Genomic DNA, 24,514 nt, shown 5'->3' with positions numbered 1-24,514 from the left:
ATTTGCATAACACTACAGAAATTTTTGGCAGAGCTTTTCAGATTTGAAGGCAGGAAGAAACTCCAACTTGTGATTAAAAAAACAAAAATATCAAGAGAGAAGGCAGTGCCTCTAACTTGCTTCAGAGCCTTTAACATTGGTGAGAAGGAAGGTCGTCACCCCAGTACAGAGTCTTGGCTTGAATGTTTGTAACAGAGTGAACTCCACTAAAGGCAACCATGTCACCAGGTGATGGTGAAACAGGACAACAGCTTAAGTCTACTACCAAAGAGTTAAAGTGTCTCCCTGGCAAGAATTGAGCCTTGGTCTCCCACATGACAGCCAGGGAGACTTACCACTGTACTACTGAGAGACTATTGCAGGAAACAACACATAATGAAGTTTTAGCCCTTTTGATGCCAACCCTCCTGAGACTCCTCCTGGTTCTATGATACAGACTTCATGTTTCAGAATTATCTAAATTAAAACATTCTATCGAAATTGCATATTGATTTATGTTCCAAACAACCATTTTAATTATGACAAAGTTATTTTTCCCAAATTCTTCATTATTTAAAAAATTAATTGAACCAAACTGTTTTTCAAATGAATATGGTAATGAATGGGTTAATATTCTCTGAATGGAAACCTGATAAGAATTGTTGCAACAGAATTGACTTCACTAACGGCATCCTAGAGCCATATGTGAATGTTAAACCAAAACATAGATTACTTCTACCATCCAATGTTTTTATTCTCCAGCATCTGTGTAACCATTGCTTCCATTTCTTCGTGTTTATCCAGCACAGTATTTCTTGATCTTAAATCATCTCATCTACAAGACTCACTGTTTTAAAATCTTGCCTGATCCATTTTGTGACTTAGCTCTAGCACAGTTTACCTACCAATGCCTGCTCATGGCATCATTTCCACTCAATAAATGTCATCAATTTGTGTTGCCTTCAATTTCTCTTCAGAAACCATTTCCTCAACTCTCTTCTATTCAGTCTCTTTCATAAATTAATTAACCATGCTGCTATGCCCATGCCTATACACTTTTAAGATCTCCACTTACCAACTACAAGGTTTTGGGTTCAGTCCCACTGTGTGGTGCCTTGAGCAAGTGTCTTCTACTGTAGCATCAGGCTGATAAAACTTTGTAAGTGAATTTGATTAGCAGACTCTGAAAGAAGCACATTTTATGAGGCGTATTCCCCACACTTTTGCTAGTTTGTAAACATCGATTTCTTAATGATACCATTTCTTTGCAGTCCACTGCAAAAGCATATCCTGACTTCTTGATGTATCCTGACATGTTGCATGATCTTTGTGAACAAAAGGCTCATATGGTGATGTTTATTTCTAGTCTTTGGTATAAGACATGCCTGGGCCATTTGTTGTTCAGTAGACTGGAAGATTCTTTATTACTCCAGTTGGAATCAAGAGGGAGTTGGCAACAAGAAAGGCATTAACCTTAGAAACTCCACTCCTATGTACTTTCATCTAATACATGTAAGCAAAGAAAAGGAGGCATTGAAATGATGATGATGATGATGTCAAGTCTATAGTTAGTTTATTCCACTTCAGTTCTTTGATTTCACAGCCTTTTTATATTATTACATCACATTTTACACATGTTGCTATACTCTTTTATTTGTTTCAGTCATTTGACCGCGGCCATGCTGGAGCACCGCCTTTAGTCAAGCAAATCGACCCCAGGACTTATTCTTTATAAGCCTAGTACTTATTCTATCGGTCTCTTTTGCCAAACTGCTAAGTTACGGGGACATAAACACACCACCATCGGTTGTCAAGCGATGTTGGGAAGACAAACACATACACACAAACATATACACACACATACACATATATATACATATATACGATAGGCTTCTTTCAGTTTCCGTCTACCAAATTCACTTACAAGGCTTTGGTCAGCCCGAGTATATAGTAGAAGACACTTGCCCAAGGTGCCACGCAGTGGGACTGAACCCAAAACCATGTGGTTGGTGGGATCCTTTGCAACCAACTGAGATAGCATATTTTACCCTATTTATTCTGTAGCTACTATATTTTCACAAAGTCCATTCCATCTTGATAATAAACTTAGGTTGTATAGGTCAGAGATCAGAGAATCTCTCCAGGTTAAGCCACTACTTCTCTATATTGAGGGGGTCAGAGTTCCAGTAAATACTGTGAACACATGATGAGAATGTCGTAGGAAAGAATTACAAGACAGATTCTCCAAGCCAAGCCAACTGGCATGAAAGCTAGAGGTAGACCAAAAACAAGATGGTTGGATTATATCAATAGTCTCAGTTGGTCACACTTGGGAATCCAGCTGGAATGTGCAATGACTGTTGCTTGTGATAGGACCCTATAGAGGTGGTGCCTGAGGACTTTACCCGACAACCCTCCCAGAAATAGTGAACAGAGAAGATGGCTGGCTGGAATAGAACTTGGCTACTACTGTCTGTAAGCTTCCAAGCAGTACATAGTCTTCAGTTCATGGCTACTTGTATCACTAAGTATTTCAGAGTATTTGAGGTATTGATTCTCACACAGCCTACTACATGTTTTATATGTAAGCTCATTGTTTGTGTTGGCTAACAGTGTGGTTTTCATTTGTTTTTTTTTTTTAAGAGAAACAAGCATAATTGAATTTTTCATTTCAGTTTCTTTCTCTGTGCAATTTGTCGATATGCAATTTTTCAAGGATCACTGACAATTTTGTAGTAGATGTTCTGTGTTTAATTGAATCCATTGCTGGCATTTCTACTGGTTTTGATATCTAATGGAGGTAAAACCACACATTCAATTCTGAGCTCAGAGTTTGTCGGTTTGCAAAATACGAAGTTGTCTAAATGTCTAAGATGGTTTAACTTCTTGTAATATTACAAAGAAATATTATAAATGAAAGCATCCAGCTGTAAAATTGCTTGCTTCAGCAATATGCAAATGTCCAGTTTTATGCGAAAACAATTCTTGTGCATGCTAACATGGAAATATCTGCCTGTCTATCTATCTATTCATATATATGTATGTATATTTATGTACGTGTGTGTATATTAGAGATAGACAGACAGACACAGAGAGAGAGTGTATTTTGAAGGGTAAATAAGACAAGTATTTGTTACAGTTGAATGATGTTTCCTTGTATGACAATTAAATTCATTACATGTACATATATTTAATACTAGTGCAAAAGGATTCCTGATCTATAGCCTAAGATAACAAGAGAATACAAGATCAGCAGCCACAACATGGCTATTTTTGATCATATTTCATGTCTTATCTTCTCTGGCATAGCGGAAGTATTTTTTCTGTGTTGCATAGGCATTTTTTTTATTTCAGTATGTATTTGTGTGTGTCTGTCTGTGTTTGCATGCATGACTAATATCTTGTGTAGGCTGAAAACTGAAGACTGATGTTTATAGTAAATATTGATTATAAATAATAATAGTAATAATAATGATTTCCAACATTGGTACACAGAAATTTTGGGAGGCAAAAACAGTTGATTAAATCGAATAATGTACTTCACTGGACTTAGTTTATCTACAATGGAAGGATGAAAAGTGGAATTTATTATTATTATCGTTAATAATAATAATAATGATTTCAAACTTTGACACAAGGCCAGCAATTTCGAGGGAAGGGGTAAGTCAATTACATCGACTGCAATGCTCAATTGACTTCAAAAAGATGAAAGACAAATTCTACCTCAACGGAATTTGAACTCAGAATGTAAAGACAAATGAAATGCTACTAATCATTTTGTCACACAAGTTAATGATTCTGCTGGCTTGCCGCTGCCTTAATTAATGATAAATAATAATAATAGTAGTAGTAGTAGTAGTAGTAGTAGTAGTAATAATAATGGTAGTTTCAAATTTTGGCACAATGCCAGCAATTTGATGGTGTAAGATGATTACATTGATTGCAATGCTCAACTGGTACTTATTTTATCAACCCTGAAAGGATGAAAGGTAAAATTTGAACTCAGTGTAAAGACAAACAAAATGGCACTAAGCATTTTGCCCAGCATGCTAACGATTCTGCCAGTTCTCCACCTGAATAATAATAATAATAATAATAATAATAATAATAATAATAATAATAATAATCCTCTTTACTATAGGCACAAGGCCTGAAATTTTGGAGGAGGGAACTAGTTGATTACATCAATCCCCAATGTTTCACTGGTACTTAATTTATCAATCCTTGCCAAAAGGATGAAAGGGAAAGTTGACCTCAGCAGAATTTGAACTCAGAATGTATTATTAATAATAATAATAATAATAATAAAACTATAAACATTATGTCAAAGTATCTGGATTTGAAAAACAAAAAAACATTTGTGTTGATTATGTAGCTATTCAGTAAATTACAGCCATTGGCAGGAAGTTGTTCTGACGAGTGTGGCATTCCCAAGTGACTACTGTTATGTCATTATGCAAGGAGATATTATCTCACCATCATTATTCAATATGGTAAATAAAATAAGTCATTTCAGAGGAAGATGGTATAAAGCAGACTGATGAGAAACGGCCATGTGACTTTCGATTATGCTGACAACTCTATTGTTCTCACATCTACAGAATGTGGCTGCCCGAGTCGGTTTAATCATCAATCCAGAGCAAAGACGCCGAGTAATGAATATTGCATGCATTGTGAGACAATTATCGACAGTTGTATGTGTAATTTTACAGGTTGTGGACAATATCTATTACATGCGATGTGAAGACAGTAAAAAATCTCCACTGAAACACAACTGCAGTCATTGGTGCTGTAAAAAAAATGATACTCTGGAGCTCTGTGTTGCTTTTTATAGCAAGGAAATTTCTTCACCAATAGCTAAAGACACAGTCATGACTGTGTATTTAAGGAGTTTACTTCCTAACCACATGATTTAAAGTTCAGTCCCACTCTGGGCAAGTGTCTTCCACTACAGCCCCAGGCCAGCCAAAACCTTATCAAGGTATTTTAATAAATGGAAAATGAAAGAAACTTGTTGGGGGGGGGGGGGGGTGCGCCTCTTTATCATGACATTGCATGATGCTTTTAAGTAAGCATCATTGATAAGCAAGTTAGGTTCTTTGTTTCCAATTTTCCATAAAAGCAAAACAAAACTTATCCTATCATAGGGGCAGGAGTGGCTGTGTGGTAAGTAGCTTGCTTACCAACCAGGTTCAGTCCCACTACATGGCACCTTGGGCAAGTGTCTTCTACTATAGCCTCAGGCTGACCAAAGCCTTGTGAGTGGATTTGGTAGACGGAAACTGAAAGAAGCCCGTCATATATATGTATATATATATATATATATATATATATATATATATATATATTTATATATATATATATGTGTGTGTGTGTGTGTGTGTCTGTGTTTGTCCCCCCAACATCGCTTGACAACCGATGCTGGTGTGTTTACATCCCCGTAACTTAGCGGTTCAGCAAAAGATGTTGATAGAATAAGTACTAGGCTTCCAAAGAATAAGTCCTGGGGTTGATTTTCTCGACTAAAGGTAGTGCTCCAGCATGGCCACAGTCAAATGACTGAAACGAGTAAAAGAGTATAGGGAAATGTTTCATTTCTAAGAAACAAGGGGTTGGCTGCAGGAAGGGTATCTAGACCTAGAAAACAATGCCTCAGTGATGATGAACGAAAGGAATTCTTTGCAAGGTATGTCTTGCTATCAGTGCCGATGTAGCTGACCTACACAAAACATGTGCTTGCTGCTGCGATGTTTTGGAAAACATAAACGCAAGCTGTCTGGACGTGCATTAGCAGATGATGGAGGGGATTAAGCCACTCGTTACAAAGGAATGAGGACTCCGTATTGTAAAGAACCTATTAGCGTGGCTAGTCATTAATGAAAGTGGTGAGCACCAACAACTACCATGGTTACTACATGTTGTTCTGGTTGAATGAGTGGCCGGTGATATTGACAGTTTTCAAGCACAATGACTAGAAGGATCTTTTATAGATGAATGAAATAAATTAAGAAGAACAAAGCTCTGAAGACAACAATGAAGATGAAATATTTATATAAAAAAAAAGTATCAAAAGCAAAAAATAATCTTTCAAAGTAAATAGTTATAAACGTTCACATTCCTTGTTCTCTGTTGATAGATTTTGGCAAAATTCAGCCGTGAATGGTGCTTCCTCATTACATAAAAAAAACAACCAGAAAACGAGCAGTGAGTATGAGTGAGTGGGTGTTTTGTCTCAAGAGAAAGTTACAAAATTGGCAAGGATGCCCCCGATAAAAAATTCATACATTACTACACAGTGTGTAAATGATTAAATTTTGATATATTTAAACATGTTTAGTCTTGCTTAATTTGAACATAATCAACACTAAAGCTTGTTCATTCCTATTCTTCTGGATTCTTAAACACACAGACACACATACATACACACACATGTACATATGTACGTACAATATATATATAGAGAGAGAGAAGAGTGAGAGAGAGAGAGAGAGAAAGACTTATTTATTTATCTGTTTATTTATTTAAGACTTTTATTCCTTGCCTCCTCTACTAAAATATGTTAAATGGCTTTGTATGAATTAACGGAACATATCTTTTGCATCTGGTTGCCATTCCTGGTCCTGAGTTTGCATTACTATCTTCTTTAGGTTAACTAGTGTCTAAAGGAATCTGGCTTGCCCCCAAGTCAAATCATCTTCCTCTAACCAACTCTGGAACAAAGTGAGCCTGTAAGTGGTCGCTTGAACAGCTAGAGATAGCAGCCAAATTTCCCTCATATATCACCCCTTGCCTACTAGGATGAGCAGTGGGGGGCATTAGATGATATAATGTTAGATACATTGAGTTTGAAAATTATAATTTGGATAATCACAAGTAGAATGTCTTTGATCACAGTTTAACCTTGATCACAGTTCAAACACACAGTAACCTAACTCCCATGGTATTAGCTGATACAAAAGTCTTTTCAAAGATTTGATTTGTTATCTACCAGCAGGTCAGTATGATTTTAGTGGATCATTAGGAGAGGTACAGTATCCCCCTTATGTCATTAATTATTTCCAAAAGATGCTTCTTTTAAAGTCTTGTTGAGAAGTTGGACTGCTGCTTGAAAGGTCAAGAGCTTCAATATTTACTGTAACATAGATATAGGCTTGGGTGTGGTTGTGTGGTTGAGAAACTTGATCCCCAGCTATATGGGTTTAGTCTTAAAGACATTTTAGGCATGTGACTTCTCTTATAGCCCCAGGCCAACCAAAGCATTGTGAGTGGATTTGATAAATGGAAATTAAAAGAAGCCCATCATCTGTATGTTTAGCCTTGTCTTGTTGATATTATGTAATAGTTGTAAATGATGTTGCTTGATTCCAGCCTTCCATGAAAAACATGTCTGGCCATGGAGAAATGTTACCTTGGTTGGAAACACATGAGTGTTGGTGACAGAAAGGGTGTCTCACTGTAGGAAATCAGTTTCAACAGATTGCACCTGACCCATGCAAGCATGGGAAAGTGTATGTTAAATGATAATTAATTTATGTGCTACTAGATAAAGTACAGCATATAGCTTTACCTGCTTCAATCTACCTGATAAAAAAAGTAGGATCCATTTGCAGTGGGCAGAGTATACATTCAGCTGTACGATCATTTACTCCAACCCTGAAGCATAAAATATTTGGTCCGTGTTATGAGGAGAAAACTGTGAAACAGTAAATAACAAAGTAAAATAAATGAATTAATGTTAACTTACTGATTGGAAATGTAACTCATTAGAATTCATAATTCATGTCTCTTCATTAATTTCTTAATTTCCTTCATTATCATCTTCTTCATCATTTTACCATCCAGTTTTCCATGTTTGCATGAGCCAGGTGTTTAGTGAGGCAGACTTTCTACAACCAGATGCTCTTCCTGTTGCCAACCCATCACCTGTTTCCATGCAGTAATAATCCCCCATGGTTAACCAGGACTTGAAGGCAATTTAGAAGCTTGCTGTACAGTAAAGTATTGAGCTAAACTGGACAAAATTGCTACAGAAACTTATGAAATGCTTCAGATTGCATGTGGATTAACTTGTATTAGACAAGATTCTGTTTTTTGCTAGCACAAGAAGCCAGGCAAAGCAGATCCACCAGGAAGCTTATAACATTCAGCTTGTTTGACAGCAAGGGCATCATCTACACTCACTGGGTTCCCTCTAGTCAGATGCTCCACAAAGAGTACTTTGTGGAGGTTTTGAAGGAGTTCAGGAAGAGATTTTGTAGCAAAAGGCCAGAGTACCTGTACCAGGGCAATACACTAAGTCCACATTTCCATCCTAGTGACCAACTATTTGACAAAGATGAACATCAAAACTGTACGTAAAGCCTCCCTACAGTCCCTGTGACTTCTGGTTGCTCCTTGAGCTGAAGAAGATGAAGGAGGCTGTGACAAGTGTCCTGGACACTCTTACTTTGGAGGACTTCACAAGTGCATTAAAGTCAGTGGAACCCACTTTGAAAGAGATTAGAGTTCTGTACTCCTTTGAAATTAATAACTGACAGTCCTGAAAATGTTTCAAGACTTCTAGAACACACTTTGCATATCCCTCATCTGCAAGTTGCAAACTTGTGTTAATTTAAAAGATTTTTATTAACAACACAGATTACCAGGGCAGTGGTGTATCAAATTAATTGTATTGCATTAATTCATTTTGCTTCTGTGTTAAATTTCTGCTTGAACCATTTTCAATTTTGCTCCCTCAAGAACTCATAAAATAATGCCTGTAATACACACTCTGAAGGCAGGTGAATTGTTCACTGAGTTTTTCCTTCTGCCAACAGTAAGGTGTGAATTGAGGGAGATTTGGCTGCTGTTTAATATCTCAAACAACTGTCTCGAGGTTCCTTATTTGACTTCTTTTCTGTTAGAAGACACTTTTGTGGAGAATTAATTAGAAGTGTTGATGATAGCACAAGATCGATACACCAGAATGTATGTAGGTATGCTGTATTCCTGATCAGTCCAATCCAGATCAGCATAGAGGAGATGGTGATGCTAGCTTATACATATTTTATTCATTATTACACAAACATTTATCATTATTATTATTATTATTATTATTATTATTTATATATTTTTTTTGTTTGTTTATTGTAGGAACTTTTGTGGAAGCCCTGGCTTCATCTGATGAAGATTAATGATACTGAATACGTAGTGAATACAGAATTGCCTTAAGGGGTAAGGATATTTGTATGCTTTATTATGTTAGAATAAAGTAACCCCACCCATGTTCAATTACACAATAGATATCAATGGCACATTGAATAAGAACGGAATGGATGAACAAACTTTGTTCTTCAGTAGATTGTTAGGACACAGGGTTCTATAATGATATAAATTGTTTGAGATGGGAATCATTGCAGTTGGCTGATGTTTATATAATGCCATCAACACACATGAAAATTGGAACCTGTTTTGTTTTTGTTATTTTATTTTATTTTATTTTAAAAACCGTAGAAAATGCTGATAGTGTAGGGTTCAATGACATCGAATATTTGAAAACAATTCACAAAACTCAAATGTGACTTTTTATATCATTTTTAAAATTTACTTTGAGGATTTAAGTGGGTTTTTTTTTTCTTCCAAATCTTTAATCAATGACTGCCCCAACATCATTTGCAGCAGTTTCAGTTAAATTTCTTTGACTTTCATTTTATCAATGATCTAATTCTGTTGTTGGTTGCTGTGAATTTTACAGTCTTGTGGCTTTGTGAGTGGGCCCTCAGCTATGTTAGTGGGCTCTTGGCTATGTCAGTAGGTCCTTGACTTTGGTCATTGGGCCTTTGACTATATCAGAAGGCATCTAACTTTGTCAGTGGGCCCTTGGCTTTATCAATGGACCATTGATTATATCATTAGGTCTTTACTTTATCAGGGGCCTCTGAATGTGGTAGTATTTCCAATTTAGAGATTGATTTAATTCATTCTTAATTATGTATTCTAGAACAGGGGTTTTCAAACTTTTTGACTTGCGGACCCCTTTATATTTCAGGCTTTACCTTATAAACACTTAGGAAATTTATACATAAATATTTGCTTAAAATAACATATATTTTTACATTTATTTATTTAACAGTATTTAACAAATAGGTTTATTGTCAATTAAAAGATTTCAATTAAAAAACATATATAAAATCAAATTACCCATAAAAAGTATTTGCGGACCACAGTTTGAAAACCCCTGTTCTAGAATATTATTATCAGAAAGTTTGAGGCCTTGTGATTATATGTGACACGTTAACTGTGAGGCACAGGTGCTGGACTACAGGTTAGTTTAAATAAAGTTTAAATCTTACTACAGCCAATTAATATTAGTTCATGACTTCATTTGCTCCCGTTCGAATGGTCAGTGATTGGAAAGATGCCATCATCATCAATATTTTTAATATCTGCTTTTCCATGCTTGCATGAATCAGATGAAATTTGTTGAAGCAGATTTTCTACAGTTGGATGTCCTTCCAGATGCCAACCTTCACCTGTGTCCAAGCAAGGGAATATTTTCTCGTGAATAGATGTGTTCTCATCGAAGATTGAACACAAATGGCCCCCACTTATATGAGGATGACACTTATTTACTACTATATAAGTATCACATGGTTTCTAGACATGGAAATACAAACACACACACACACACACATTTATATATAATCATCTTATATATTTATTTCATATATTTTCTGTCTTTTTACCATACTCTAACCTCTCATCACCAAGCACAAAGTCACTTCTCTCAATACCACTCTCCACTCGGTTGAGGGGTCTTGTCTTGCAAGGTGCTTGGCAACCTCACTCAATGGTACTAGCGCCAAGTTAAAAAGCACCCCTTACACCTTGTAAGGTGTGTTGGTGTTAGGAAGGGTATCCAGCTGTAGAAACCATGCCAAAGCAGACAGTTGAGCTTGGCACAGTCTTCTGAATTGCTGGCTCCTGTCAAACCGTCCAACCCATGGAAGGCAGACGTTAAATGATGATGATGGTGATACTTAACTATTGTTTCGTCCAATTGATGATGCCTCTGAGTAACTAATCTTGGTGATTTATATTTTTAAACTGGGGGAGGCCTATTAAATTCCTACTCGATCACAAGAGGAAAATTCTTTGGCCAAGTTAATAAAGTGTACGACTTGTGGTTGAGAGTTCATATTCCCTCCTCACTGGCATGATGCCATGTCTATCACCAAGACAACCTTCCATCTAGTTCTATCAACAACATCCACCAAGCTGTGAATAAGTACCATGTAAGGAGTGGGAGAAACTATAAGATAACTGAGTGTTTCATTATCTGACACCACAAAGTTTAAGTCTGAGCCACAGTAGAGATGCTTCACACTGCTCTATTATTTCAGTCAATCCTCTCATTACCATGACTAACTGCACTCAATATAAATAGATCAATACCTTTTTTTTTCTTTTTTTTCTTAAATATTCTCCACGGCACAGACATGGCTGTGTGGGTAAGAAGCTTGCTGCCCAACCCTGTGGTCTCGAATTCAGTCCTGTTGCGCAGCACCTCAGGCAAAGGTCTTGTACTATAGCCCCTAGTTGATCAAAGACTTGTGAGTGAAACTGGTAGAGAGCAACTGCAGAAAGCCCATCATATATATATATGTGTGTGTGTGTGGGTGTATCTATGCATGTGTGTGCATGTCTTTGTGTTGGTGTTGTGTTTCTTCTTCTCTCCCCCTCCCCCCACACACACTGCTGCTTGACAACCAGTGTTGGTTTGTTTGCATCCCTGTAACCTAGCAGCTCAGCAAAAGAGACTGCTAGAATAAGTACCAAACTTTAAAATAAAAGTATAAATCCTGCAGATGATTTGTTCCACTAAAACCCTTCAAGGCACTGCCCCAGCATGGCCACAGTCCAATGAATGAATGAATGAAATGCGTAAAAGAAGAAAAAAATTATTGAACTTCCATCTTTATATTCCTCCGTCCCGTTCCAAACCCAGGTGGCTGCTGCTGCTGCTACAACAAGCTCCTATGTTTCCTCTGCAGGAAATGAAGTCTGTTAAACACCTCATTATTTCCTAGAGTCTTTTCGCTGCTTGATACATTGATATGGGACAAGGGATGCTTTGTCCAATGTTATGCTTCACCTACCTTTTTTATTTATTTTCTAATTTTATTTATTTATTTATATGTTAATATCATGCATTCTGTAAACAATAGAGGGTCATTGATTTTAAGTTTTCAAATAACCACTCATGGGTTTGCCACAAATGTAGTGAACCGTCCACTAGTTCATTGCATGGCAAAACCGACAAGGGACTGCCTGGACAACTTGGATGAAATATATACTGCAAGATACTTCTGTTTGAACATGTCTGTTTATTGTTTTATCTCGTCAGTGTTCATTGGCAAAAAATATACGTGTTTGTGTATGCGACTGGCTTCTTTGCTGTAAGTGTCTACCAATTTCCCCCCTGCAAAGTATTTGTAGAAAACACTTGCCCAAGGTGCTGCACAGTGGGGGCCAAACCCAGAGCCATGTGTTTGTTAAGCAAACTTCCAAACCAACAACTCTCTCTCTCTCTCTCTCTCTCTCACGATACTCACTTATCTCTGAATCAAATATATCTTTATCAAGCACAAAAGTTCTCCAGCCTACTTAAGATTTTTGGCACTTGTATTGGGATTTCTATCAGGATTTCCTGGAATCTTTCTTCAACAGATTTGTCACTCAAAATATCTGGAATCTTTCGTCACTCAAAATATCTGCTTGCCTTTCCTCTTTCAGAAGAGGGATGGACATTAGAATATGTACCTGTAATGCACTGAGAATCATATAATCTCCTTTATCTCTCCTCCCAAAATTAGCTGCTTTATGCATAAGAAATCCTTTTTTTTTTTTTTTTTAAAGGTTATGGTATTGAAAGGTATAGCATTCCTATTTAAAACCCTTTTTTGATGGGAATGGGGACAGGAAATATAGGACCCATCTCATTAAGCATTGCAAACTAGCTCTCTCTCTCTCTCTCTGCTGTGACAAGTGACAGAGCTTCCCACTTCACAAGGCATAGCACCCTGTTTGTTGCTGGGTAGATAATCTGAGTCAGTTCTTACTTAGAACACAGAGATAACCAATAAAACCATTTGAGATCAATCTATAGATAGAGCACTCTTGTATATAAGATGTCCATCAAGTTAGCATGTGTTTTGCAAAGCACCATGTACTTTCTCTCTAGCAAGACAGCTGTGTCTGTCCATCTATGATACTTTAGCCTCTCGACACCTGTATTACATCACCTCCCTCTCTACTCCACACCTACTCAGGTGAGTGTCTTTTCTTTGTCAAGCAAATTACTTGACCCCCCCCCCCCCATCAAATATTAGTCCCATGAAACAAAAACACAGTACACTATGTAAAATGGCTGACATTAGGAAAGGCATCCAGCTATAGAAACCCTAACCCAAAACAGATATTGGAGCTGAACGCAGTCCTGCAGTTTGTTGGATCCTGTCAAACCATTCAAGGCAGAAGTTAAATGATGATTAATGAAGATCTATGCTTTGTGGAACAGCTTCATTTATTGTTTTTGTTTTAGGTACTTCAAGGAGAGACCTTCAACAAGTTTGTTCAGCCTGCCGGAAATAGTAGCCAAATTTTGGTTATGTTATTACTCTACCATTGTGAAAGAAAAAAGGAAGAAAACATTGAAAATGTTGTCCTAGATATGTTATTGTATATTAAAAAAAAAGACTGGATGGATGGTCATCATTGGCATGCCTTTCGTTTATAGATCTACACATTCAAACCAAGAATTTAGATATTTCACAATGTATGCAGTTAGTTTATTTCCACCTGTTAGCTTTAGATAAGATCAACTAATAACTACTGCAATGTATTTCATTTTGTCAAAAATTATTAGTTGATATTATTGGAGTTATCTCCCTTACTTGTCAAATTTAGATTTTTAAACACTCTATGGAGGAAGATTTTGTCTTGTAATTTCAAGAAAAGCCTCAGTCAATCAGGGTTTATCAACTCGCTATATTACATAAGTGAGATTGCCAAGTGTACATGTTACATATGCATGCATACATACATCATTTGAACCTCCACCTTTCCAAGCTTGCATGGGTCAAATGGAATGTTTTGAGGCAAGTTTTCTGTGGCTGGATGCCCTTCCTGTTGCTAATGGTCGCCTATTTCCAGCCAAGCTAATATTTCTCCATGGCTAGACATGTTTTTTTTTTTCATGGAAGAACTAGAAACAAACAACATCAATTGCATAATGGTGACATTTGTTTACAATCATCACATGATATCAAGACAAAGATATATACTCATACATACATATGTGACAGGCTTCTTTTAGTTTCCGTCTACCAAATCCACTCCTTAGGCTTTGGTCAACTTGGAAGTATAATAGACAACTGCCCAAAGTGCCATGCAGTGGGACTGAACCTAAAACCACATGGTTGGGTACGAAGCTTCTTAACCACACTGCCATACTCGTGCCTCTCGTATATATCTATATATATTGTCCATCACAATGCTCAATAATTGACAAGACTTTTCTTCATCCTGTTGTTGACATACTTCTATTCCATTCTCTCCTTTATCTCCAGCTAAAATCTCTTCAGCTTGTTTTTCTGTCTATTGTTTATGTTTGTTCTTGCATCTGTGATTTTGTTGTTGCCGTTATTATTATTATTATTATTATTATTATTATTATTCCTCCCCCTTCCCCCGCTCCCCTCTCTTACCAGCGACTCTCTGTTTATGGCGTCTCTCGCACCAGCCTCTCCTTCATCTCTCAATGGCACTTCACCGACCTCTCCTTTATCTGTCACTAATGTCTCTGTAGTCGCTCCTTCATTTGTCATGAATATCTCCCCTGTTTCCACTGTCACCTTTCTCTCCCTATCTTGCTGATAAAACACTTTACTAAAGTGGGAAAATAACTTCAGTAACACACACACATACACACACACATATTTACAGACGCACGCACTCACACATACAGGCACCTACTATTCACACACTTAGTTTCTCTTTTTTTTGTTGTTGTTTTTTATTTGCATCACATTATTAAAGCATGCATTTAGAAGCATCTACCTTCACACATGTGTGCGCATGCATATATGTATACATTCACACATACAGAAGCGCTCAGGCACACACATGCTTACATACACCTGCACAAATCTGTATGCAGTCGCACAAATGCACAATATATTGTCTTTATAGATGTAATTTATCTAATGGATGCTAAGCACTTTTTAATTTCTATCTCTTCAATTCATATTTTTATTTTCCTGAGATAAATTCCTTCTTAACCTCTAATATATTAACATAATTCTCTTGTCGTTGTCGACAATTTTGTCTTCATTTTGTTTTATGCTTACTTTTCTTTGTTACTGTTTCTTATCACCACCACTGCCACCACCACCACCACATATTTCTTTCTTTCTTTCTTTTTTGCAAAGTACTTGTTGCTTCCTCTCCTCTTCTTTCTACCATCCCATATGTACCCATAAAAATTACAACTCATCTCAGAGCTCGGTTGTGCCTGACTGGCATCCGTCGAAAGCCCTACGCTGAAACAGTTTCTGTTAATCAATAGCTTTTACCACCGACAGATCGACTTTCTTGTTGTTTTGCAGACCAACTCCTCCTCCTCATTCTTAAATAGCATCAGTGTAGTAGCAGCAGTTGCAGCAGCAGTAGTAGTAGTAGTAGTAGTAGTTAACAGCAGCAGTAACAGCAGCACCAACAACAGGCTTGTCACAGTGCATCTAGTCTTTGAGTCTTTTTTCTCTCTTGTCATTTTCTAGTTGCTCTGCCAGTCATTTGTACTGAGAACTGAGTAGTAAGCTTACAGTTTGCTTTGTGTGTGTGTATGTGTGTGTATGAATAGGACATGAAATAATGTTTCTATATGCTGAGTTTTTTGTTTGTTTGTTTGTTTGTTTGTCGCTGGAACAATGAAGACCCTGGGCTGCTAAGCTTGTTTCTTCCTAACTGCATCTGATGAATTGTAATGTCCCGCACTTAACTATTGTAAATGAGCAGTTTTGTCTCACCACCGAGCTTGTTGTTGTCGTCGTCGTTGTTATAAAGTGACTGCAATAGTGGGGCATCGGACTGAATGAATGCTCTGCAGTGTTTCTGTGTCCTCCCCTCCCACCCCCTTCTTCATTCTCAGTTCAGATACAGAGAGGGAGATGGTGGTGAAGCAGGTAATAACACAAGGTACCAGTCATATACTGTGACAGATTAAATCAAACTATACTTCTTCCTCAGAATTTGAAGTCTTGCAACAAAGCTGTAAATCTACTATTATTACTACTACTACTGCTGCTGCTGCTGTTAGTATTACTACTACCATTACCAACACTATTCAACTACTAGCAATAACCATATCTTGGGGCAGCACCTGACGCTTAATACTTTACAGTATGTAGTTTTGCTACATTTTGAATTCAAGTTCTGCCACAGTTGAATATACCTTTTATTTCTAGGGTCCAAGCTAAGCAACTTCAATCCTTCTCCTACAAAACATAGGTAGTGTGCCGAGTCAAAAAAAATTATTATTATTGAGGCAGCAAGCTGGGCAAAAATGCTTAGTAGCATTTCGTCTGTCTTTATGGTCTGAGTTCAAATTCCGCCAGGGTTGACCTTGCCTTTCATCCTTTTGGGGTTGATAAAATAAGTACCAGTTGAGTACTGGAGTCGGTGCAATTGACTTACCCCCTCCTCAGAATTGGTGGCCCGTGTGCCAAAATTTGAAACTATCATTACTATTATTATTATTATTATTATAATTATTATTATTATTAAGACTGAGCTGGCAGAATTTTTTTTGTACAATGGACATGAAGTACCAATCAAGTACAGGGGCTTATGGTTTTGGTCCTCCCTTCAAAATTGCTAACCTTGAACCTAAATTAAAAATAAATTATTTGTTAATATATATATACACACATACACACATATATGTGGAACCTTGAGTAAGTGCTTCTTACTATAGTCCCTGGTCAACCAAAGCTTTCTGGGTAGTTATGGTAGATGGAAACTGAAAGAAGCCTATTGTGAGTGTGTGTATGTTTGTATCTCTTTGTCTTATCACGTGGTGGTTTTAAATGAGTGTAGCTGTCATAAAGCAGCAGCATCCATTTGTAATACTCTGTGTAAACATGTCTGACCATGGGGAAATATTACCTTGCTTGGAGACGGGAGGGTTGGTGACAGGATGGGCATCCAGCCATAGACAATCTGCCTCAATAAACTATAATTTTGTAAAACTTTATTCATATCTTGCCTGTACAGTTAATGAAATTAATCTGGAAAATCTAGATCAGCCATTTCTGTCTTTTCTTTAAGAATGTGGATTTGCTCAAGGTTATTGTAAACAAAACATTTGGTGACATAAGTAACGATAGCATTGATTACACATATGAAGTGAAACTCTGACCAATGGTTTTGTTCGTCCATTTTCTTGTATTCACTATAACTACATTCACTAATTCAAACCTATCATCAAAGGACAATAGCTATAGATTTTATTTAAACTCAGTGTAGGCGTAGGAGTGGCTGTGTGGTAAGTAGCTTGCTTACCAACCATGTGGTTCCAGGTTCAGTCCCACTGTGTGACACCTTGGGCCAGTGTCTTCTACTAAAAGCCTCGGGCCGACCAAAGCCTTGTGAGTGGATTTGGTAGACGGAAACTGAATGAAGCCCGTCGTATATATGTATATATATACATATATATACATATGTATGCGTGTGTATATGTTTGTGCGTCTGTATTTGTCCCCCACCAACATCGCTTGACAACCGATGCTGGTGTGTTTACGTCCCCGTAACTTAGCAGTTCAGCAAAAGAGACTGATAGAATAAGTACTAGGCTTACAAAGAATATGTCCTGGGGTTGATTTGCTCGACTAAAGACGGTGCTCCAGTATGGCCACAGTCAAATGACTGAAACAGGTAAAAGAGTGTATTTACATGTATCGTCATGACCTTAGATAGCCTGACCTTAGATATTCTCTTTGAGGGTTTTGAATTGGTGCATGTGTCTGTGCATGAAACCATAGCTGTAACTTGCAAGCAAACAACATGTCTGTACAGCACTTTTGCTAAATTGTTTTAGGTTGCTATGTAGTTGCAATCAAACAGAGGCACCCTCTCGGCCCTCCCAGTTGGGTTACCCAACAGAGCATCAACGATATGACTGCTTGAGGGTGAGTGGGCTGCACCACCACTCAGCTGGTACTCATTTTCAGCTGAGTAGCTTGAAGCAGTGTGAAATAAAGAGCCTTGCTGAAGGACACAACATTCCACCCAACCCAGGAATTGAACCCACAACCTTACAATGGTGAGCCCTACATTCTGACCACTAGACCATGTATGTCACACACACACACACACACACACACACACACTTATAATAATGAGCGTGCTTCAGTGTGTGTATGCAAGTATGAGGATAAATGTGTGTGTGTATAAATATATATATATATATATATATATATATATACATATATATATATATATATATTAATAAATTTATGTATATATACATATATAGTGTATATAAATATGTGTAGTGCATGCAAATGTATATGTAAAAGAGTTAACACCACTACTCTGTTAAATCTCCTATCTCAAAAGTACTTGGAACAACCGCCTGTAGTACACAACTCCCCCCCAATTCCAGCTCTTCCACCACCACCATGTGTATAATTACACCAGAAACACACACACACACACACACACACACACACACACACACACACACACACACACACACACACTCACTCACTCACACTCTCATGGACACCTTGATATATTTCCTGTCTCTTTCTACCACCTCCCCCAAACTAAACCAGCTGACCTTTCATTACACTCTTACTGCAGTCTTTGGTGTCAGTTCAACTCTTAGACTTTACTAACATTGCTTCTTTTTCTTCTGAATGAACCTAGAGTTTCTTAAATGTTTGCTCACCTACAGCATTTGTGGACTTAATAGCTCCAGCTTTTATGGAGTGGGGTGTCTCAGGTAATGTGGGTGTTTTATGAGGAGGGTGGTGGTGGTGGTTTATTCTGTCAGCCAATTAGTTCCTTTTAGTTTACTTACAAAGACTTTCATTTAGTTTTTTTGTTTTTTGTTTTTTTGCTTCATGTTCAACTAGAGATTTGCTGTAACCCTTTTTAATCTTAATAAAAATATTTCTAAATTGAAAGAAAGAATGTGAGAGTGTAGCAACCTAATTGATTCCAGTATTAATTCACTATTATACCAGAAGGACAAAAGGCAAGGTAAACATTCGAACTGAAAAGTAAATAAAAATCATTTAACATCCCTATACCATGGCATGGGTTGAATGGGTCAACAGAAACTGACAAGCCAGGGCACTGCATTCAGTTCCAGCCGCTGTTTTCACATTGTTTCTACAGCTGAGGGCTCTTCCTGATGCCAATCATTTTACAGGGCATACCTGATGTTTTTTTTGGGGGGGGGGGGGGGGGGTTCTTCATGATACCAGCACTAATGAGGTCACCAAATAACTTGCAAGACAAAAACCTCCTGACTGAGTTGGGGTGCAATATTGGGGTGGGTGGATCTGTGCCAGATGTTGAGAGGTTGAAATACTATAGAGGGACAGGAACAGGTGTCTGGCTGTAGAGAAGATCCATAGCCACCCTAGCTGGAAAGGGAGAAAGGATGGTGCAGTCGAGGTGTCAGGGTATACCCTCAAGGTACAAGAAGATAAGAGTAAGAGAGAATAGAGACAGGGATTGACACTGTAGTATTGTTTCTGTTGTTCCATTGTCACTCTAGTAAAAAATAAAAATGGTAGGAAACAAAAATACTTTCTGGTATTTAGTTTGTTAGCTTGATTTGTATTCAAATCCCAAAGAGTCAACTTTGCATTGTCCCCTTTTTCAAAGTCTATTAAATGTGTACCAGTTAAATACTGGTGTTAACGTAATTCTCTAAACAATGCGTGACCTTATATTGGAAAATACCATTATAGATAAAATATCATTGTTTTTTATATCATAAATAAAATATCATTGTTTTTGTGTTGGTATTATTATTATTATTATTATTATTAATAATAATAATCAACTTAATTTTATATTTGAACACTTGTTTCTCTATATGCACACATACAAAACACAACCACAACACATATCTTCAGAAGATACTCAAGGCCTATTTTTGTACATAGTAGAATTCCAGATGTGAAGTGACAATATATTTTAACCCTGACAGATTTTGAACTGAGAATCCAAGTAGATGAAATAAAGAGTTTAAATGCCGTGTATTCTATTAGTTCCGCCTCCTCTTGCATGCATGTATCATCTTGAGAAGGGTGGGCACAGGTGCCTATAGTCCAGACGTTGCTCCATCTGACTACGGTCTCTTCCGATCAATGCAGCACTTTGTGAAAGGTCACTGATTCAAGTCATTCGACGAAGTTGAAGAAGCCTGTCAAGAATTTCTTGATTCAAAACTGAAGGATTGGTACTTTGACCAAATCCCAAAACTTGCAGATTGTTGGCAGAAGGTCGTGGGAAATGATGGTCTTTATTTTGAAGAATAGTTGTTGTTGTTTTTGAATAAATTCTTGCATAAAAAAATCGTTTTTTTAACACAGTGCACAAAATTTTTCTTCAACCTAGTAATAGGTTTAAGTATTGAGTACTCTCGTACCTTTTGGTTGTAACTCTCACATATATATATATACACATATGTGCACTGAATGTTGCTGAGTATAGTAATGGTTTAGAATTTTAAAGAATTGGTATTCAGTCTATTCAGGAATAAGTTTTGGTTAGAGAACTTGTGCCCACCCTTCTCAAGATGATACATCAGTGTTATATCTGTTGTCACAATATTTAGATTCCCTAGTTTGTGTTCCCTGTTTTAGAGATAGCAGGGATGAGTGACATTCAGTTACTGCATTGCTAGGGGAAGCAATTAGATAAAAAAAACTCCATCACAAACTTGAATCCCTCTCTTGTCACATTGTCTCCTGGTGACCATCAAAAGAGGTTTTATTCATCCAACCATAAAAACCATGCCAAAGCAGACATTGGAGCTTGGTGCAATCCTCTGGTTTGCCAGTTCCTTTCGACCCATCCAACCCATACCAGTATGTAAAACAAACATTAAATGACGATAATGAACAGATGATAACGAAGTATTTGTTGATGGGGGTCAGTCCGAGAACAGGTTAAAGTATGGTATATCTGGGGTGCAATGCTTAGGGGTTACTTGTGAATAATCATTCAGCTAGCTCTATGGTGTAAGTGTGCTCAAGGAAAACTGACTGGAGTTAACAATAACAACAGCAGCAGCAGCAGCAGTAATAATAAAAATCAGTATTTACATCATAATAATCATTCACACCAGCTAACAACAAAAGCAACAGTTCTGTCTAAGTTGCTTGACTTGCTGCTTATACAGCAGCCATGTTTGTTTGAATGTGTTAAACTGAAAGGAGATGTTTGTCGAAATGAAGGTCAAGACAGCAATATGAATTTATTAAAGAAAAATAGAACAGATACTGGGAATTGATTGAATGGTATCGGTCAGTTCTGGTTATGTAATGACTAAGTAAGAGCTTTGACTTGTTTACTTGCTAGATCGTTTGCAGCGATGTGCTATCTCTACATTTTATTGTTTTACTTACGATACATTCTCTGTATCCTTCCGTAGTCAAGCTGGCAAAGGTGGCCAGTAAAATTTGGCTCATCATTTGAAGTAGTAAACGAACACTGAGTAATGGTACAAACTCATTCATTTTCTCCACTGATTAAAAGAGAGCTGGCCAAAAACAATCATTAGCTGAACATAATTAATTAATTGAGTTAATTAAAGGTAGTCACTTTTATAACTGAAGAAACTCTTGTGTGTTTGCAAATGTATCTGTAATTGTTCAGTTTTTGATCATACAATTGCTTTAAACTGGAATAACAGTTTGAAAAACTCGTATCTATGCGTACATATGTACTGGAAAAATTATCATGTGAATGTAATTTATTGAAAGAAAGCCAGTGCTACCCAGTGTTCTGGTACACATTCATATAACTGTAAATTCTGGGATCATGTCTTTTGAAGTTAAAACACCTGCTAATTCGTAAACTGGTCACAAACCAGTGAGGGGAACCTATGCATTGTCAACCAACGTTGCTAGAGATAGCAGTTAAATTTCCCTTAAGTGTTGGAAAAGAAATATGTGATGGATAATATGATCTTAGATTCATTGTACCTAGGAAAAATACTGGCTGGTCATGAGTGGATTGTCTTTTGATTATAGCTGTCTGAGGCAAAACAACAAAGACGGTCTTGGTAAGAAAGCTCACTAAATAATATGTTTTGGTAGTTAAAAGTACCTATTCAGCTGTATTTTTTAATATCCTATCATTTACTCTTCTGAAATCAGCTCCTCAGGTCATTAACCTTTTCATTAGTATATTTCTAGTCAAATACACCTTTCATTAGTATATTTCTAATGAAATACATCTTTCATTAGTATATTTCTAATGAAATACACAGTCCTTGTATTTCAATTTTGAAAATAATCAAGAATTTGGAAAGATTTAGTAAAACAACTTCTGTCATTATTAAGATGGTGTTTGGTATATAATTTCTTATCAAGAGGTGCTTGCCATGAAATTATCACAAAAGCTTCAAATTTAAATATGAAATCATTATAATTAGGAAATTTACATCATAGACCCAGAGGTACATATGAAAAATATTAACATAGTTTTACATTTCTCAGGCTTCTCGATGTAAATATTTGTAAGATATGATTGGGTTGTGTAAATGATTCAAAGCTCACTTGGCAACATTGTGGTTTCAGGTTCAGTCCCATTTCACAGTACCTTGGGCAAGTGTCCACTACAATAGACTCGCACCAGCCAATGCCTTGTGAGTGACAGAAACTGTGTGGAAGCCTACTGTATGTGTGTGTGAGAGTTTGTGTTTGCTCTCTTCCTTGACAACTGGTGTTGGTCTGCTAACGTCCCTGTAATTAAATGATTCTGTGAAAGAAACCTATAGAATTAGTATCAGACTTTAAAATCAGTACTGGGGTCAATTTCTTCAACTAACCCCTTTAAGATGTTGCTGTAGCATAGCCACAGTCCAGTGATTGAAACAAGTGAAAGATAAAAGATAAAGGTGTTTCAATAGAATGATATGATGTGAATAAATGATAAATGAAAAAATATATTAAGTTGGTAGCAGACTGGACTCTCATGATAGGGATATTTTGATGAGTTTAAGGACAATGACTGGAATTGGTCAGCTAGCATTGGAGCAGGGAATACATTGAGAGTAAACAAAGAAGATGTTGGTGTGCTGAGAGGTGAAAGTAATGTGTACCTGAAGGGAAATTGAAGGAATTGGTTGATCATAACACCCATTGTAGACAAGGGCTGGAGAAACATTGAAAAGTGGTGATTAATCAAACTATTGCATCCCTCAAAGAAATAGCATGGCATAAAATTAACCCTTTTGATGCCAACCTGCCTGGGACTGCTCCTAGAGCTGTGATACAAGCTCCCTGTTTTAAGGTGATCCAAGTTAAAAACCTTCCATCAAGATTTCATGGAAATTTATATTCCAAACACCAGCTTAATAGTAACCAAGTTATTTTAATAAATTTTTCATTATTTTCAAAATTAATTGAAAGAGTATTTCATGAGAAATATGGTAAAGACTGAATTAAGCTAATCTTCAATTCATTGACAAATGCTGAGTTTCAAGCCTTCTTTAACCCTTTTGCTATCACTCTGTTTGGGACTGCCTCCTAATTCCTACGATACAAGCGCCTTGTTTTAATGTGATCTAAATTAAAACCATCCATCAAAACATTTCATGCTATGTTCCAAACACCAGCTTAATAACAACTGTTAATTTAATAAATTCTTCATTATTTCCAAATTAATTAAAACAATCACAGTGTTATTTCAACAAATATATGGTAAAAAGAAAAACCAAAAAAAAACAAGAGTGAAGGAATTATTATTAGAGCTACAGTTGATAAAATATTCAGTATTAGTTACGTAAAGGAAAAGGTTAAAGTTCTAAAAATAGCTAGCATAGATAGAATGTTTTAGCATCTCTCACTATAAGTTTCAACTTCTATCATTCTCATAAAGATATGATCTACCTAAAGTGGATTAGTTTCTTAATTGAACAACTCATTCCACCTGTTGGAACATTCACCACTAAATAACTCCAACGCTGCATTATTTTAATACTCGTACTTATTTCTTTTTAATATCCTGTGTTGCAGTTTTCTCATGGTAACAGTTTTCTTCTCTTTTTTTCTTTTCTTTTTTTTTTTTTTTTTTTTTTTCGCAATTGTTAATTTCCTACATTGTGTTCACAAATCCAAATCATTTGTTCATTAAATGATACTATTAATTAGCAGGCAATAAATGTCCAGATCATATGCAGTGTTACAATCAGAATAACTAAATATTTCTATTTCCATTAACTTTTTGGGGTGGGGAAGGGATATTT

At 36.7% G+C, this 24,514-nt stretch overlaps 1 protein-coding gene across 7 annotated transcripts in view; it reads left to right on the top strand.

Moving 5' to 3' along the window:
- The window catches only part of LOC106878992 (stress-activated protein kinase JNK), a 130,122-nt gene that overhangs the window by 28,688 nt on the left and 76,920 nt on the right, over window positions 1-24,514 (top strand). For 4 of the 7 annotated variants that reach the window (XR_016244557.1, XR_016244558.1, XM_089364071.1 and 1 more), the window contains exon 2: window positions 9,112-9,192. The exons of the other annotated variants lie outside the window; for them this stretch is intronic. The gene's annotated coding sequence lies outside the window, so the exon portion shown is untranslated. The remainder of the gene's footprint in view (window positions 1-9,111; window positions 9,193-24,514) is intronic. 7 annotated transcript variants of the gene reach the window in all.

The sequence above is a fragment of the Octopus bimaculoides genome, chromosome 16 (genome assembly GCF_046866305.1).
Source record: "Octopus bimaculoides isolate indiv1 chromosome 16, ASM4686630v1, whole genome shotgun sequence".
Classification (NCBI taxonomy): domain Eukaryota; kingdom Metazoa; phylum Mollusca; class Cephalopoda; order Octopoda; family Octopodidae; genus Octopus; species Octopus bimaculoides.
Note: the sequence above shows the minus strand (reverse complement) of the source record. Positions and strands in the feature narration are given on the sequence as shown.